Source organism: Crocodylus porosus, unplaced genomic scaffold (genome assembly GCF_001723895.1).
Source record: "Crocodylus porosus isolate Cpor-Errol unplaced genomic scaffold, CroPor_comp1, whole genome shotgun sequence".
Classification (NCBI taxonomy): domain Eukaryota; kingdom Metazoa; phylum Chordata; order Crocodylia; family Crocodylidae; genus Crocodylus; species Crocodylus porosus.
This window is the reverse complement of record NW_017728951.1, coordinates 29,893,510-29,905,029: the sequence shown is the minus strand read 5'-3', so window position 1 is coordinate 29,905,029 and position 11,520 is coordinate 29,893,510. Positions and strand designations below refer to the sequence as shown.

The window sequence follows — 11,520 nt, the reverse complement described above, 5'->3', positions numbered from 1 at the left end:
CCCCGCGTCTCCCCACGCGGGGCTGACGGCCTTGCTGCGCCCGGGATGCTGGATCCCGCCCGGGGCCGGTCCGAGGGCGCCCTAGGCCACCCGTGTCCCTCGGCGCCCGCCACTGCCAGCTCAGAGGACAGTTAGGACGACGTTGTCAGCGACACGCTCTTGTCCTAAGTGCGCTTGAGAGTTGAGAAGACAGGAGCCGCGCGTCCAGCGACCTGTCTTCCCAGATCTTTGCAGGGGTGTTTCCCCCCTACCGAACCACAGGTCTTGGACCAGGGGCAGGCAGTTATTTTGGGCGGAGGGCTGCTTACTGAGTTTTGGCAAACTATTGAGGGCTGCATGACAGATAAATATTAATTTTCTAAATTTTTTAGGGGCACTGTGTGCGGGATAGAATGGCCTGGCTGGCCACATCCAGCCCCTGGGCCGCATTTTGTCCACCTTGTCTTAGACCAAGGTGGAGCCCTGGCCATCCAGGGCCATTATTTCAAATGATGTTCCTGCTGTTTTGTTCTGCATATAATTTTGGCGCCCCCACCCCCAATTTTTGTGCCCTAGGCAACCACCTAGTTCACCGGCTGGTTGGACTGGCCTTGGGAATCTCAACACCCCCGAGGGGCGTCTCTGCACCCTGCTGAATCTGCTCAAGATTTGCTTCCCCACCCTGTCCAAACTCAGTGACTCCCTGCCACGAACAGCTAGCAAGTGCAGCCGCTCCCCCTGTTGTAAAGGGTCTGGACTCACTGCACCAGTCCTGCAGATCAACTCGAGCAGGGTGCAGGGCCCTGCCCCAAACCACAAGGAAGCCAGAGGTGGGGTGCCAAGTGGCCAGACGTGCCAGATTGGGCAGCGGATTCAGCGGTAGGGAGATGCCAATAGCTGGACGTGAAGTCAGCGGCAGCGCAAAGTCACTGCAGCTGCTCCACCCAGCTCCATGGGGCCCCCCAAAGCACAGGGCCCTGGGGCAGTTGACCCGGTTCACTCCCCCACTCCAGGAATGGCTCTGCCTTCAGAAACCCAGTCCAGCCGGGCTTTCGGCCACACATCTCTGGGCTAAACAACAGAGAACAAATGCCACTTCTCAGAGTCTAGTATAACTCTTCTCTTGTCCCCCGGCTTTATATCCTGAAACAGAAGCACTTAAAATCTAACTGGCCTTAGACGGTCCATTTTTTTCATGCATCTTTGCAGAGATTTTTATTCTAAATAGCAAGTATAGTCTTCCTTTTTTATATCATGTCACTGCATCTATTTGTGATGCATTTCAAGGAGCTCAAGATAGCTTTAAGGATCTAGCTTTATCTTGCTGGATCTAAATCTATTTGGATTCGCATGGGGCTGCGTGCAAAAATGTTACAGATCCAGCCAAACCCAGCTACCAGATTTATGTCCTCCTTCTGTTGGTTTTGCACCAGGATATGTCAGAGCCTGGATTTTTTGATCAAGTAACAATTAAAATGCTTTCTCTTTTTTGACCATACAAGTTGGAAGCTAAAAATGCAGCAAGCTTCAGGTGTGTAAGTGCATTTGCAGTGCTATTAACAGGGATAAAGTGAAACTGGAGTAGCTAGCTGTACTTCTCTTCTTAAATGGTAGAAATTTTGGCCTTGGGATCAAAAAAGCAAACTGGATTCAACAAGATCTAGGTACTGAACATGGAGTTTTTTGAGCAATGTTTTTGGCGCACTTTGCAGCTGCTGTATTTTTCTGTTCATTTAGCTTTTAGAATTTGGTAAACTGGGGATTAAAAGTGTCAAGATCTACATGGATCTATATATCATATATATGTAGATTTTCTGCTGCTCCTGGGCTCCTGTAACATCAAGGTTCTTATTTTCTAGTGAAGTAGGATTAAATTGTTTTTTATTTAAATTGTATAATTTGGCAGACCGGGGACAAAATTGTTAAGGTCCAGGGGCCAAACCTGAGTTGCTGCAGTGTTCATGTGACAGGATGCATCTGCTGTCTGGGCAAATTTATCTGTTCACAAATGGAAGTTAACTTTTGAAAATGTGGGCCTTAGGAGCTTAATTTTAAACTGGGTTGGTCACTTATGGCTTTTCTAGCACTGAAAAACTGACAGCAGTTTTCAGTGGTGGGTGTAGTTAAACCATTCCAGAACATGGGCAAGGTACAATTGTATTTTACTCTATTTTAGTAACTGTAATATAATGGCATTGAATATGATTTGCATCATGTTTATGTTTGTGGCTAAACCATGTCTAATGCTGGTTCAGCTGGGTTTAATGATGATTGCTGCTTTTAGCAACATGGATTTTTTCTATATGTCAGCAAGCTCCTACAAAGTATTGGTTAGGCAGTGTCACAGGAGGTGGCCAATTCATGAAGGGAACTCTTTCATCAGTTTGGCCACCTCTATATATTTTCTTCGATAAAGAATGTATCAAGTAAAATCCTTCCTGTGTTCCTTCTATTCATCACCAATCTAGACAGAAACAAGTTGTAGGACAACTTAAATTCACTTCTAAATTAATTTGGTTTCTTCCTCTTGTCTGATTCTCACTGCAGTCTGATACCCACAATGCCAGGCAAGCTATTTATAAAACTTCTGCAGATACTAATAATTAAATGTAAACATACTACTTTACATACAACATATAACTATAATCAATGATAGAGATAGATAACCATTATATACATGAAAATAAACAGAACTGTCTTCATTTGCTGCCTTCTTTTAGTAAATTGTAATTGTGTTATTACTCAAATTTTCAGACATTTAGGAATCTCACTAAATGCATGCTATTGCATTTTTTAAATTAAATAAAAATAATGTCTATCTACAGTATAGGAATTAACAGTTAGTCACCTGTTTTCGGGCATCTAGCTAATGGCATCAAATTAAGCACATTCCATCATGCAAAATACTTATTACTTCTTACATATTTTATGGAAATAATTTCCTTCATAGAGTACCTGCAGTCCTTGCCCTCAGGGGAAGAGGTTGAACAGAGGTAGCCCCTAGTGCGTTTGCTCCTTTAAGAGCTAATCCTGCTCCCACTGAATTCAAAGGCCATTTTTCTATATATTTCAGTGTAAGATGACCAAAGTTCAAGTATCTGGAGCTGAAGGAAACAATAGGCAAAGAACAGAACAAATCTATTTTGGATAATATGATCTAAATTATGTTTACCTTAAAGTGGTCCCAAGGGGCAGCTCAAAGGACTCAATCTCAGCAAGGGCATTTTCATATACTTGGTCTTGATTTTCTTCAGAATAAAACTCTACCAAGCTTATCTTGTTTTTTCTAGCCACTGATAAGCACAAAACTGTTCAAACTTTAGGGAAAGACTTTTATTGGCATTACTATTAACAGAATGATTCTCTACTCAGCAAAATCAGTGATGCAAAAACAGGCCCTGCATTGACCTTGTGATTCCTGAGGACTTTGTGTCCAAGAATGTTGCACAGCTGCTGTTTTCCTGTCTCCTTCAATAGCATTTGCCAATTACTGTATGCCCAGTTCAGTAAGGTCTTTTACTGAAGCCTTATTTATTTTAATGGAAAAATAGTCATAAAAATATTGTTGTGTTAATAAAATATTCAATAATATTTTAGTGGTAATAAGTACTAAACCAAAAGCCATTTTAAATATTTATGCTTTTTCAGTTTTTGAGAGTTTAAAAATCACATTTTCCTATTTTCAAGTAATTGATTTTTCCCTTTTGCTTTGTGAAATACCCACACAAACAGGAAACTGACTGTACATATGGAAAAGGACTGTGAAATGCAGAAAGTTAACGTGACCAGCAGGGGTGGTGCAGGCACTTACCCTAGAGATCTTCAAAAGGAGATTGGATGCACACTGTGATGGAGTTATTTGACCCCAGCAGTCTTTCCTGCCCAGAGCAGGAGGGCTGGACCCAGTGATCTTATGAGGTGCCTTCAAGCCCTAAACTTCTGCAAATCTATAAACATGACATCTCAGATTTAGTAATTTTAAGTATCATTTACAACTATAATAAAAGAAAGTAGGGGTACACTGATGGAGATTTTGGGGACTGATAGTGATAGCTGATGTTTAAAGAGGCGTACCAGCTGATACCAATCTGATTTCCAAAACAGCTGCATGCTGCTGGTAAGTCTGCTGTGCTGGATAGGGAGAAGGGAGAGAAGGGGTGTGCAGAAGCAGATCAATGCCCCCTGCAGTGATGAGGGAGGGGGCAGGGGTAGGTGCTGCCTAGCCAGGGTGAGACAGGGTGCAGGATGGAGCCACGGCTTGTCAGTCATGGGGACAGCTCCCACCACTGCGTGCACCCCAGGATGGCATGGGGGGGCAGGGCATGTCCCCCCAGATCTGCATGGGGCAGGGTGGGTAGTCTGCAAGCTAGACCTGGGGCTGTTCCGGGCTCTTCTTGGTGGGGGCTCAGGTCAAGGCAGGGGCTATGCAGGGAGCTGCAGCCACCTCAAATTTCACCGTAGCCTACCTGTAGCCCCACTCCCAGCACTGCTGCTGCGTGCCCAGCACAGCCTCAGCTCAACGCCCTGCTTCCACCCATGTACCAGGAAGAGCAAAATTTAGGGGGGCTGCAGCCCCCTCCATAGGCCATGCTCTGAGCCCAGCCCCCACCAAGAAGAGCCTGGCATAGCCCTGGCTCCAGCCTGCAGTGGTAGCCTGCCCACCCTGCCCCGTGCAGATCTGGGGGCATATGTCCTCCCCATATGCTCCGGGTGTGCATGCACTGGCAGGAACTTCTGTCTCCCCCACAAGCTGCGGCTCCATCCTGCACCCTGCCCTACCCCAGCTGGACAGTGCCTGCCCCTGCCTCCTCCCTCATCATGGAGGCTGTTGATCTGCCCCCCCCACCATACCCTTTCCCTCCCCTCTCCTCTTCCACCACAACAGACTTACCACACAGCTCTCTACACTGCTAGGCTGGGCTTCTCACTGCCCACATGCAGGGGCATTTATTGGCCAAACTAGAGGCTGCCTCAGGCTGATTTCCAATACGGCCAATTTCCTTTACATCGGTACTGACCTGATATCGGACCTATGTATCGGTGCACCTCTAAAAGAAAGTTCTAACAAAGGGTGATTTTAAAATAGTATCCATTTGTGTTTTACACAAAATTCACTCTGTTTTCTGTGTAGGCTACATGTGAATGGACATCTGCTTCTACTCAGAGCACAACCAACTTCCAAGTCCTTGTCTGATCATTATTACAGTAGTGGGGGCCAACATTTTTGGCAGGTGTGCCACAAATTAGCCCAGCACTCTCCCTAGGTGCTGATCTTATAAGCTTTCTGCTTTTAGCCCCATGTTTCCTGTTTTCTGCCCCCTACCTTATCTGCCACTATACTGCTTGTCTCCTCTCCAGTTTGCCATGGTCCACACACAGGCTGCCCATACCACTTGTGGCACTTGTGCAACAGGTCAGCCACAGCTGGATTCCAGTAAGGAAAAATACTTAATATAGCTGCCTCAAATTAATATCAATCTCAGACAGTTTTGAAAAACAAATGAAGTGCCAGATTAATTGAGAAACAATGAATTAAAGAGTTGTTTCTTTGTAAAAAAGGGTATTTTTTTCTTGATTATGATTTTTCTCAAACAGACCTCTATACTAATTATACTTTAAACAACAAATTCAATTACCGCTTTGAAACATAAGTATTTCAGATGTCTGCTATGTTTGTGTACTAAGCAGAGCTTGTAACAAATCCTTTAGGTCTTTGCGTGCTTGTGATTGACTCATCCAGCCACTGGATGTCACACAAACTCAGACTAACAGTTCTGATCTTGATTCTGTTGGACACAAGATTAGATATTAACTTTCAAGTTATTGTGAACATTATAAAAGTTAATATAATAATTACAAAAGTTATTAAAAGGATTACCCAGTGGGTCTAATTTTAATATCTGTATTTCCTAGTTTTCTCCACTCGCACAGAATTTGTGAGTCAATGTCAACAAAGTTCATAAATGATACTACTCCACACTCCTGCCACTTCTCTTATAAGACCACATCCAGATATTGATGTGATACATTTTGTAAGCTACAACTGCCTTATCTTCGCAACTTCCATGACTGGAAAATAAAGCTGCCTACTGTTGTTGAATGGATGAACTGAATTTGATACATTCTTACTATAAGCAATGTAACCCTTTGCTTAGTAAGCAACATAAATTTTGTATGTGAAGTTGATGAGCCTGTTTCCAGAGTAAAGTACTTCCTCATATGTGTAAAGGTACCTCACCACAATATAGGTTCATTTTAACAGATGAATACAGACTATTGGGCCCAATCCCGAAAAACGCCATGTGCCTTCAATGTCATTGCCTGTAATATAAGTTGAAACCACCGAGTACATTTCTAGTTGCAGTGCACCATCAGTATGTCTACAGTACCCAGTTGTGTGTTCTTGGCCATGCACACCTGGATTTATTAAGTCTGCATGTGAGGTCCCACAACAGTATCACATGATTCATACCTATATTGAATGTTTCCATGCAAGCAATTCAGTTTCATGAGTTCATGACTTCAGGATTTCTATGCCAGGGTCCTTAGGGAATTTTTACATGGTAATTTTGGGTGGCTTGTGGAACTTTTCCCCACTGCACATTAACACCTCAGACTGGTTTTAAGTGCTTGTTATGCAGCTCAAAGTTATGCACTCCAACTTAGGTTTATCTCTGATCCATGTTACCCAGCTTGTGTTACACCAAGGCATAGCCACACCCCATCTGCCCTCCCTTCCCTCTCCCCTGCTGGCCCGAATCAGGCCCACTGTCCTCTCCCCAACCCTCCCAAGCACCCCAGATCTCTCCTCACTACCCCCCTCTCCTCCTACTTACTTGGGCTGCTCATGCTGTCTTTCCTGAGGGAGCAGGCAAAGATGGATTAACCTTAGGGTGACCACCTATCCCTAATTGGATGGAACAGACCCAGAATGGGAACATCAAGTCCCAGCCCTGGGCTGTATGACTGCAGGACATTTGTGCCCGATTCCCAATATCATGCAAGGAGTCAGGTTTTGCACAGGTGGGGATGTGTCCTGCTTTTCCATTTTGAAAAGATGGTCACCCTAGTTAACCTGCCTGCCTGACCATCACCACTGCTGCTCTCTGGGCCTCTCTCAGCCCCTCAGCCCAAAGAAGAGCAGCAGCCTGGCAGTGGTGGTGGCAGCAGCTGGGCAGACAGGTTAACCCTTCCCTGCCTGCTCCTCAGGATAGGCAGTGTAGGCAGCCACAAGTAAGTAGAAGGGGAGTCCAGAGGGGAAACTTGGGGGACAGAGGAAAACTAAGGCAACCCTGAGTGGCAGGGGGAAAACCCAAAATGTGAGGGGAGGAGGGGTAATTCTTACCTTTCAGTCCTACAGGCCCTGCTGGCCTGAAATGTGACTGCTCCAAACTGGAGCTGGCACTAACATCCATCAACATTTGTCACAGCATAAGGTGTAACAAGGGCCTTAGTGCCTCATCAACAGGAGACACTCTGGGAATTGATTTATGGTTCACAAGACAACTTACCTGTCTTTTCCATGCCCTTGTGCAAAGGTGTTCTTAGCTCTCCAACACATTTATCTGTAGCCCTCCATATTAGTCTGACCATTCCACTGGCAAGAAAGGGATCCTACATTCAGATTTTCTAATGTATTTAGGACTCTAACTCTCATGGCTACCTAACTTTCTTTGAGTATCTGGGCCTTATATTTGCCAAATAATATGGTTATCAACTGAGTGTCCATGACTACTGTTGTTTTAAGGGAACCCACCTACCTTTTACTGTCATAGGTCATGGAAACATATCAGACCCCCTCCTGATGAAAGAATTAATCACACACCTACCAGTGGCATAGAATAGTACAGTGTGCATGTTCAGGCTGAAGGGAAGATAAAGGCTTCCAAAATCATTTGGAAGCCAATGGGCAAATCACAGTATGTGGGCTGCTGCACCACACACAATACCTTTAAGGTGAATGGTGAGAGTCTTTGTCAGGTATCAAGACATCGCTCACTTGCAGGCCCAATAAAAGCAACCACAAATACTTTGCACATCACTGGGAATGAGGCCAGGAAAGCCAAAGAAACAGGATGCCTTGTGTGCCTGCATCCTTGCATCACAGTGTGACATGCTAAAGGAAATATGGTGCTGTTTGTTGTTGTAGTACACATACTATCTTTGCTACTACTTTCATGGCATTGTAAGTGAGATCAGTATTCTGTTATGTTTTAATAAAGGTTTGGATTTACTGAAGAGTCCCAACTACTTTTTTCCAAGCATTCACATGCCAACTACCAAACCATTTTATTAACAGATAAAAAGAATCAAAATAAATAGCATTTTGTAAACCATTGTTTGTCCCCCTGTATACAAGTTAAGAAAGTGTAAAAGTACAAAAAATCGCAAATGTGCCGAACTTTGTCATCAAGTAGGAAGCATCAATCATTAGTTTCACTGATAATGGAACTGGATGTCAGATGAGTACTTCTTCTCCTTGACCTCCACTGCATAAGTGTAGGCACTTGTACAGATGTAGAGTGAATGGGGAACATCATCCCTTCCCATTTCAGATTGGTTCATAGCCCAAACCCTGAATTGTCCATCAGCTATATTTCCTGCAGGACATAGTAGTGTGGAAGAGGCTCAACAGAAATGTAACGGTGCTGAAGAGGTCCAGAAGTTTGGAGTCTGGTGGCTATCAGGATAAGCCACCACCCATATAGCTCCTTCTCCTGCTTTTGGTCCTGCTCTCTTGTTTCCCAAATATGCTCAGAGTATTTTGCACCATTTCTACTCTCCTTTTCTGCTTTCTTCCTATCTCCATGTTCTACTTCTCCTACTGACTCTGGTAGTCCAGGTGTTTCCCTGACCTGTGACCAAAGTTGCTATGCATTCATGTAGCCTTTTCCTTTTTTCATGCTGATTCAGAATTCATTCACCAAGAGGCCTGAGTGGCTTCCTTGGCCCAAGAGAGGTCATGCAAAGGAAATGAGACAGCATATTATTTTGTCCCTGTCATGAAGCACAAGAAATCCCTCTTTTATATCTGTGTAATAGCAAGACCACAAATGGATACTTTTATCAGCTTAGTATGCCTTTACTTCATCTGTACACACTGACCTGCCCAAAACCTTAGGTCAAATATTTAAAAAAACTTTCCATTAGGAGGATGGTGAAGCACTGGAACAGGTTACCTAAAGAGGTAGTAGAATCTCCGTCCTTGGAGCGGCAACAGTGGCAATGGGTTCCCTTCCCTGCCTACTCTCCCAGGTCAGCACTGGCAGCCAAAAGTAAGCTGGAGGATGTGGTAGGGGGGTGATCAGGGATCTGAGGTGCTGGAAGGGGATGGGGGTTGCAGGCCCAATCCAGGGAGGCAGGGAGCCAGCAGGCTGGTCAGGGCTGGAGGGGGAATGGGAGTGGAGGGCAGCAGCTTGACTGTGAAGGATGGGAGGGCCCAATGGGAGGCATGGGAGGGAAAGTGGGCCCAATCTGGGGCAGTGGGGGGTGGGAAGGGCAGATGGGGTGTTCACACTAATATGTAGCTTAGAGTGGCTACATGTTAGTTTAACATGAGCTGGGTAACACAAATCTGAGATAAACCTAGGTTGGAGTAGCATAACTTTAAGCTACCTAAAGGGCACTTAAAACTAGTTTTACATGTTAATGTGTGGACAATCCAGGGATTAAGAGCTCCAGAAGCTGCCTAAAATTAACATGTAACAAGGCCCTAACACTTTGATCTCTGTAACCCAGTGCTTTAGAGATTAACACATTTTGGACAGACTAATAAGTTTAATATTAACTTTTTGGAACTATATAGATAACCTTTCACATGTTAGCTAGAAGTCCCCTGGAATGTGAGAGGTGTGTGTGATTCACTGCTGTTTACTGGAGATGAATCATATTTTTTTTTCTTTCCAACACTATCTTGGCATGATAAGGATTTGCAGGAGACATTATGCTACAGTTCATTATATATAAAATGATAATTTCTACTTAGGCAACCTACACACTCTTTTCCTGTTTATCAGAAAATAATCAGTTCAAGAAACCAGTTTAGTTTCAGAGGAAAATATGAATGTGGAGGGGAGGGGAGCTAAAAAATATGATGCAAGCATTAAGCAGACATTTATTGTTTTTAAGTTTGAAATGTTGTAGATCAACACATGTACTGACATTGCATGCCTCTATGTATGATTCATTTATCTCTTGTTCTTCTCCCCTCCAGGTCAGATCAAAGGAATCTTGGCTCTACCAAGACCACTAGATCTGTCACAAAAGCCTTTAAAGTGGCATTCCTAGCCAAACTTCATACTTTCTCTCTTCTTGTGCAACTCTTTCAAGTTATGTCTTCAGACAAGATGGAGTGTGTTTGGCTTCTTGTTCCTTTATTAAACTGGGAGGTGCTCAGATACTATGATGATAAAGACAACATAGGTAGTTATAAAGAAAGAACAATTGCCTAGATCACCTGGCACAAATACGCTCTGCATATCTAGGCCATAGTATTTGCATTTCTCATCTACTACATTTTTTAGGAAATAACTGCACCTTGTGGAAAAATCTGTCCCTCTCCAACTAGTATAATTCCAGTGGGAATAAATCTACATTTCTATTCCATTGAGTATTAGATATATTACATGAATTTTGGACTACACGGTTTCTATAACACCCTTGAAATGAAAAAGGACTAAATAAGCATAAATATAATAGCTACATGAGTTCCACTTCAATAGATATGTGAAACGTATCAAGAAGGTACCAAATTAGCTGATCCAGGTTGTAGCCATATTGGCCTAGAGGCAAAGAGGAACTTTTTTTTGCAAAAATCTAGTTAGTCTAATAAAAGATATCACCTATACCACAAGCCCTGATTCCAAATTAGATGGGACACTCCTTGTTTTCTTTTTCCACTGGCAACTGCATCTATATCAAATTTATCTTTATCTCTTGAATGTGGAGAGTCAGTTTCACAAATAGATTAATACGATGTAGGCATTTTTTTCTGCAGGGTCTTCAATAGTTTTGCAGAATTTCTTCATATAGAAATCTGAATAGACAAGGAGCAAGCAGGTCCCATAGATATTATACAAAAACAGTGCATTTTCTAATGCTAGCCTTCAGCGCTCTATTCTCTTATGTGCTAAAGCAGCGGTGCACAAAATACAGCCTTCCAATTGATTGTATCTGGCCCATGGCTGCCTCTGTGGCACTCTTCTTGGGGTCAAGCCCTGCCCAGGGCAGCCTGGGCCATTGGCACTGCCCCAGCCCTGACCCTGGACCCAGCCAGTACACACAGCTGCTTCCACAGCTGCTCCTACCACTGCTGCAGCCACTGGGTGCTGCTCAGCTCTCCCCACCTACTTCTCTTCCTCCTGGCCCTGCTGCATCACTCCAGGCAGCAGGTAGCATGGGGAAGTGGTGGTGGGCAGGGCAGAAAGCTGCAGGCAGGCAGCTCCTGCCGCAGCACACAGCAATGGAACAAGATATATTTGATATGTCCTCCACAGGAGGTTTATATTGAGCAGATTCTTTTTGGTATTGGTTGGTGGAACC

At 44.0% G+C, this 11,520-nt stretch overlaps 1 protein-coding gene across 1 annotated transcript in view; it reads right to left on the bottom strand.

Annotated features, from left to right (window-relative positions):
- EXOC6 (exocyst complex component 6) overlaps positions 1–3,219 on the bottom strand; it is a 167,803-nt gene extending 164,584 nt beyond the window's left edge. The window contains exon 1 of the mRNA XM_019555845.1: positions 3,152–3,219. The gene's annotated coding sequence lies outside the window, so the exon portion shown is untranslated. The remainder of the gene's footprint in view (positions 1–3,151) is intronic.
- Positions 3,220–11,520: the final 8,301 nt, after the last annotated feature.